The sequence below is a fragment of the Octodon degus genome, unplaced genomic scaffold (genome assembly GCF_000260255.1).
Source record: "Octodon degus isolate 3935 unplaced genomic scaffold, OctDeg1.0 scaffold00046, whole genome shotgun sequence".
NCBI lineage: Eukaryota > Metazoa > Chordata > Mammalia > Rodentia > Octodontidae > Octodon > Octodon degus.
Window position 1 is genome coordinate 11052272 of NW_004524622.1, and position 6125 is coordinate 11058396.

Below are 6125 nucleotides of genomic sequence, written 5' to 3' on the forward strand. Positions count from 1 at the left end.
TTAGTGAGCAGAGCGAGGAGGGAGGTGCTCCCAAAAGCAGAAGCAAAATCTACATTTGAGTGTCCACAAGGCTTTTATGACAACTTATTCTAATAATTATTTGATAATAGTTATTGTTGCATTCTTATTGTGCTTCATTTGTAAACTTAGGTACACAGGTATTGGGAAAATATAGCCTATGGGTTTGATGTCATATATGGTTTCTAACATCCGTTTGGGTTCTTGGAACATATCTCCCATCATTTAGGGCGATTACTTCAATTATGTTATTAAATTTATGTTTAAAATTTAAGAGATGCTTATAGGGCATTAAATTTGGAATTTCCAGTGGTAGTTATATACATTAATGTTTTAGTTCTCCCAACAGTGTTTTGCAGAAGGTTTTGTTATTATACTGGTTGCAGATTGCTTGATTATATACTGTAGGCTTGAGAACACATAGATAATACATAAATGAGTAAATACTTGATTGGAGGCATCAAATGTACAGACCCATGTTTCTCACTGTGTAGATTTACTTGCTTTCCCAACTTTTTCAATGTAGCACAAGAAAAATGTGTGAAATCATGTGATTATGGGAAAAATAAAAGGATTCACAAAGGTGGTTTCTCAAGAGTTATCATCATCCTCACTTAGTATCAAGCATCATGTAATACTTCATCTAAACCTAGATGGTAGGTTTTACAAACTAACAGTTGATACAGATGTGGAAAAGAAAAATTTTTTAAAATATGCTACGTATTTTGAATATTCTGTTCTCTTAATCATTCAGTGGACATTTAGTGAATCTGTAGAACACATCAGGCATTTCAGGGCAGTTAAGCTTGAAATTTCTTCTCTGAATAAAACTTGACTTTATGGAAGAAAACAAGATAAATCAAATAAGTTCTTGTATAAACATGCAGTTCCACTAGAGTGAGAATTCTAAAACTAGAGGAGGGATCCAAGGGAAGAAATTGGGCAAAGGAGAAATACGTACGAAGGTCAGACAGCGAATAGGGGAGAAATTCGTGATTTTCCACGTCCTGAGCCGTCTGGAGAGGCCCACGCCCTGTGCGACTGCAGCTACCAGGCTGCCACTCACAGGAGACGGAGCTCGTTCCCAACACTTACTGCTGGTACTCTTTTTCTTTTTTTTGGCAGAACTGGGGATTGAGCTCAAGCCCTGGCAGGCAAGCGCTTATTCTACTGAGCAATCTCCCCGGCCCCTGCTGGTACTTTCGAGTGCTATTCCTTTTGCTACTGGTGAGCACTCGATTCCTACATTGACCATGCCTGGGGCATAGTTATAGTAATAATCTTGAGTTCGGTGTCCATTTATTGTTGTTTATGCAAATTGGATATTAATTCAAATGCATTAGTTCTCTAATTTTTTTTGAAATTTGTGGTTTTTAACACTTTATTAACATATGTTTGCAGTACTTGATAACTACATTCACTGGAGGGAGTTCATACATGTATGTAACGCATTTTAATTCCCCCCTCCTTCCAATCTCCTTTCATTTTTCCAGGATTAGTTTCACTTGTTTATTTCAAAAGACTTTATTTAGCTAAGTACAACACGTACGGATGGAAAACCAGACTAATAGCTCTCACCTACAAATGCTTTTCTATATTCTACTTTTCTTTTAATCTGTATTTTTCTTTCAATATTTTATCTAAACTTCATTCTTTAATCAACACATAGGAAATAGTATACATTGAAGGCTGATAGTTGTAGCATAAGTTAATGATTTAAAAGAATGCTATTAACAATAACTTCCGGAGATGGCTCAGTGGAATAAGCGCTTCCCTGCCAAGCACAAGGGCCTGAGTTCAATCCACGGTTCCGAAAAACAACAACAAAAAAACCACAATAACTTCCATTTAGGAATATACTTTATGAACCACTTTTGCTTACCAGCTGTTATTAAGCCCACTTAAACTCATTATAGGTCTTCTCAACTCTGAATGCACAGAAGTTATAGCTAGGAAATGAGTATATTTGAATGTCAGTTTTTTCACGAACCACATAATCAATGTAGTGGGTCCTGGTAAGTACAATCTTAAAAATTCCGTATTTATAGAATATGATCAGGCTTTATGGAAAAGCAGAGCAGGTCATATACTTTTCAGGTTATGCTTAAGGAAATTAAAACAAAATAATTTTCACAAAGTCATATATTTTACCAAATCTGCGATTGTTATGTTTCCCAGCCAAAATGTTACCAGTATAACACTTGGTTATCCTTCACCATTTCAAGGCTTTTCCAACATAATTTAAAACATAATTTAAATATTTTATATGGAGGTTTACTTCCAATTAAGAGTAAACAAAGTAAAAGGACTTCTTAACTGCCAATTAAAAAGTCTATGAAATAAACAAAATAACTTGTATTAAGGGCCAGGGAGGTAGCTCAGTAGAAAAAGTGCCTGCTTGGCAAGCGCAAGGTGCTGAGTTCAACCCTGGTACCGCAAAATAAATAAATAAATAAACAAAATAATAAATAAAACAAAACAACTCGTATTAACACAAGAACTGTTGAGAAGGAAAATGAGAAGGTGACAGACAAGAGAATGAGGAACAAGGAGAAAAAGTGGCATCCACGGATTATAGTACCTACAGCCAAGCTGCAGCCCAGCGGGGCTACAGTGCTTACACTGCCCAGCCAACTCAAGGCTATGCACAGACCACTCACCCAGGTGTATGGGCAACAAAGCTCTGGACCCTGTGGACAGCTACTGGTGTCAGCTATACCCGGGCTCAGGCCCCTGCCACCCATGGGCAGGCTGTGTGTGCAACTTCCTGTGGACCGCCTCCCACTGGTTATACTGTTCCAGCTGCCCCCCACACATATAGCCAGCCTGTCCAGGGGTATGACACTCATGCGTATGATACCACCACTGCTACAGTTACTGCCACCCAGGCTTCTTATGCAGCTCACTCTGCATAAGGCACTCAGCTGGCTTACCCAGCCTATGGGCAGCAGCCACCAGCTACTGCACCTTCAAGATCACAAGATGGACACAAGTCTACTTAGAATAATCAACCTCAGTCTAGCACAGGGAGTTATAAACAACCCAGCTTAGGCTATGGGCAGGGTAACTATGGTTATCCCCAGCTAATCAATGCAGCTAGTCACTGTACCTCCATCTTATCCTCCCACCAGTTATTCTCCTACATGACTGACTAGTTGTGATCAGAGCAGTTACTCTCAGTAGAACACCTCTTGGCAGCCGAGCAGCTATGGACAGCAGAGTAGCTGTGGTGCACAAAGCAGCTATGGACAACTCCCACTAGTTATCCCCCCTAGACTGAATCCTGCAGCCAGGCTTCAAGTCAGTATATCCAATAGACCAGCAGCTACAGGCAGCAGAGTTCATTCTGACAGGACCACCCTGGGAGCATGGGTGTTTATGGGCAGGAGTCTGGAGTATTTTGTGGACCAGGACAAAACTGGAGCATGAGTGGCTCTGATAACTGGGGAAGGGGAAGGGGGATTTGATTGTGGAGGCATGAGAAGAGGTGGGTGAGGAGCAGGATGCAGTGGAATGGGCAGCACTGGAGAGCAAGGTGGCTTCAATAAGCCTGGTGGACCCATGGATAAAGGACCAGATCTTGATCGAGGCCGTCCCATAGATCCTGATGAAGACTCTGACAACAGTGCAATTTACATATAAGGACTAAATGACAGTGTGACACTTGATGATCTGGTAGACTTCTTCAAGCAGTGTGGGGTTCTTAAGATTAACAAGAGAACTAGGCAACCTATGATCTACATCTACCTGGACAAGGAAGCAAGAGAGCCCAAAGATGATGCCACGGTTTCCTGTGAAGATTCACCGACTGCCAAGGCTGCTGTGGAGTGGTTTGATGGGAAAGATTTTCAAGGAAGCAAACTTAAAGTCTCCCTTTCTTAAAAGAAGCCTCCAATGAACAGCATGCAAGGTAACATGTCACCCTGTGAGGGTCACAGCCCCAGGAGGTCCTGGGGGGTCCCTGAATCACATGGGAGACCTTGGAGGAGATAGAGGAGGACCCTCCAAGAGGCCCCTGTGGTTGTCATGGAAACCCCTTTCAAGGAGGAAATGTCCAACATCGAGCTGGAGATTGACAGTGTCCCAATCCAGGTTGTGGAAACCAGAAGTTTGCCTGGAGAACAGAGTGCAACCAGTGTAGGCTTCTTCCTGCCACCCTTCCTACAGCCAGATAATGATTGTGGCAGAGGTGGCCCTGGTTCCTGTGGGAGGAAGAGTTGACCTCATGCACCATGGTGGTCCTGGTGAAATGTTCAGAGATGGTTGTGGTGGAGACAGAGGTGTCTTCTGTGGTGGTTGTGATCTTTGGTGGAGGAAGACAAGGTAGTCCTGGGGCTCTCCCTGGACCTTTGATGGAACAAATGGAAGAAATAAGAGGTGGACGTGGAAGACCTAGAACGATGGATCAAGGTGAGCACTGTCAGGAGCGCAGAGACTGGCCCTACTAGAGGCAGAAACCCCTCAGAGCTTCATTGACTACCTGATTTTTTTTAAACCAAAAAATGTTTCAAATTTATAGCTGCATATTTATAATATTAGCCACAACATTATGTTTATTCTTTGTTTTTTTTTTCAAAGTTTTATTGATAAACAGATAGCAATGAGACAGTTTCAAATCCAATCGGAAGTACAGTTTCAACAAATAATACACTGCATATATTCTTCTTAGTGGTTAATTGCTGTACAAGATGCAGACTTGTGATCCTATTTACAAACACCATTAGAACAAATCATTCTATTCATTAAGAGAATGTAACTATATATCTATCCTAACCACTTGGAATACACAGATACAAAATGGACATTCATCGGTATACCCCATTTTTTCTAAGTTCCGTTATTGAATATTATAGGTGTGTAAACTCAGCAAAATATTCTAAAAGAGTCCAGTAGCCCATAATAGCATTGGGTCTTCTGTTTAACTGGCAATGTCAGAAATTATTGACCTGAGTCCCCCACAGCTCAACATAACAGCATGGCTTTATTTCCTATATTTCGTCTTCATACTTTTCTACTGGATGGTTAAGACCAAGGTAAAGCAGGACCTATGCAACAAGAGTTGTAGCTTTTTGGTCTGAGAAGGTCAGTGAAATGCCCTCAGGATTTATCCTGAGATCCTGTACCTCAGATTGTAGAACCTTTGTCAGTGTCAGCCATGTGGATGAGTCACGGCCATTGCTTGGCCAGTGTGCTCTCTGTGAAAGCCTGAGAGAGTGTCTTCTCCCCATGTGACTCTCCTTAGGCACACTCTACGTCATCGATCACTTTCCTCTTTGGCCCCATAATCTTCTTGATCAGAAAATTTGGGACACTACCGAGGTACATGACGTTACAGTACAGGTTCTCATATGTCCTGAGTCTTAATTGACCTTAGAAGTTTAGAGCCAAAATGTTGGCATTCCTTGTAGCCCTCCTTTTTCTCTAATTTTGGTCTGCAAACTTACGTTGTTAACCATCCAGAAGACAAGCTTATTGTTATTATCAAACGATTTAGGCTATTAAGCTTAACCTCACTATCTCACTGCATTTCAAACATCTTAGGCATAATAAGGAGCAGGTATTTTTCATCAAGTAGTGATATGTTGAACTTTAAGTCCCTGAATAATATGATAAAAACATTTTAAAAATTACATTATATTTTAAAAATAGGATAAAGAATTATATACTTCTCATGTTTGCACATAAGTCCAACAATCTCATCATATACAACCTTGAAGTAGGACAGTCCCACAATATTCCTTTTCCTGTCTCTTGCTTTCATTCACCACCCCCTTCATGTTTATTCTTTGTACTTTAACATTTTTCACCATTTGTGAAGCAACATTAAAATAAGTTAAATGGTAAATTAAAAAAATACCTTTTGATAAATCTAAACTATCTGAAGACCAATTATTCCTAAATAAGAAGTAATAGAGGATATTTTTATACCCAAAATGAGTTAGTAGAGTAGGAGTAAGGTAGGCAGAGGAGAAAGTGTGGCAAAGTAGGACAGTATTTTCTTATGTGAAGAGAAACCAGAAAAAATTTTTGTGAAACTCTCGTGTAACAGGCATATTCAAGGATATCCTAATCAAAACCCCAATGTGCTCTCTTTTGTAGAAATACAC

At 40.3% G+C, this 6125-nt stretch overlaps 1 pseudogene; it reads left to right on the plus strand.

Moving 5' to 3' along the window:
* Positions 1-4466, plus strand: part of LOC101563395 — a 49656-nt pseudogene extending 45190 nt beyond the window's left edge.
* The last annotated feature ends 1659 nt before the right edge of the window (positions 4467-6125 follow it).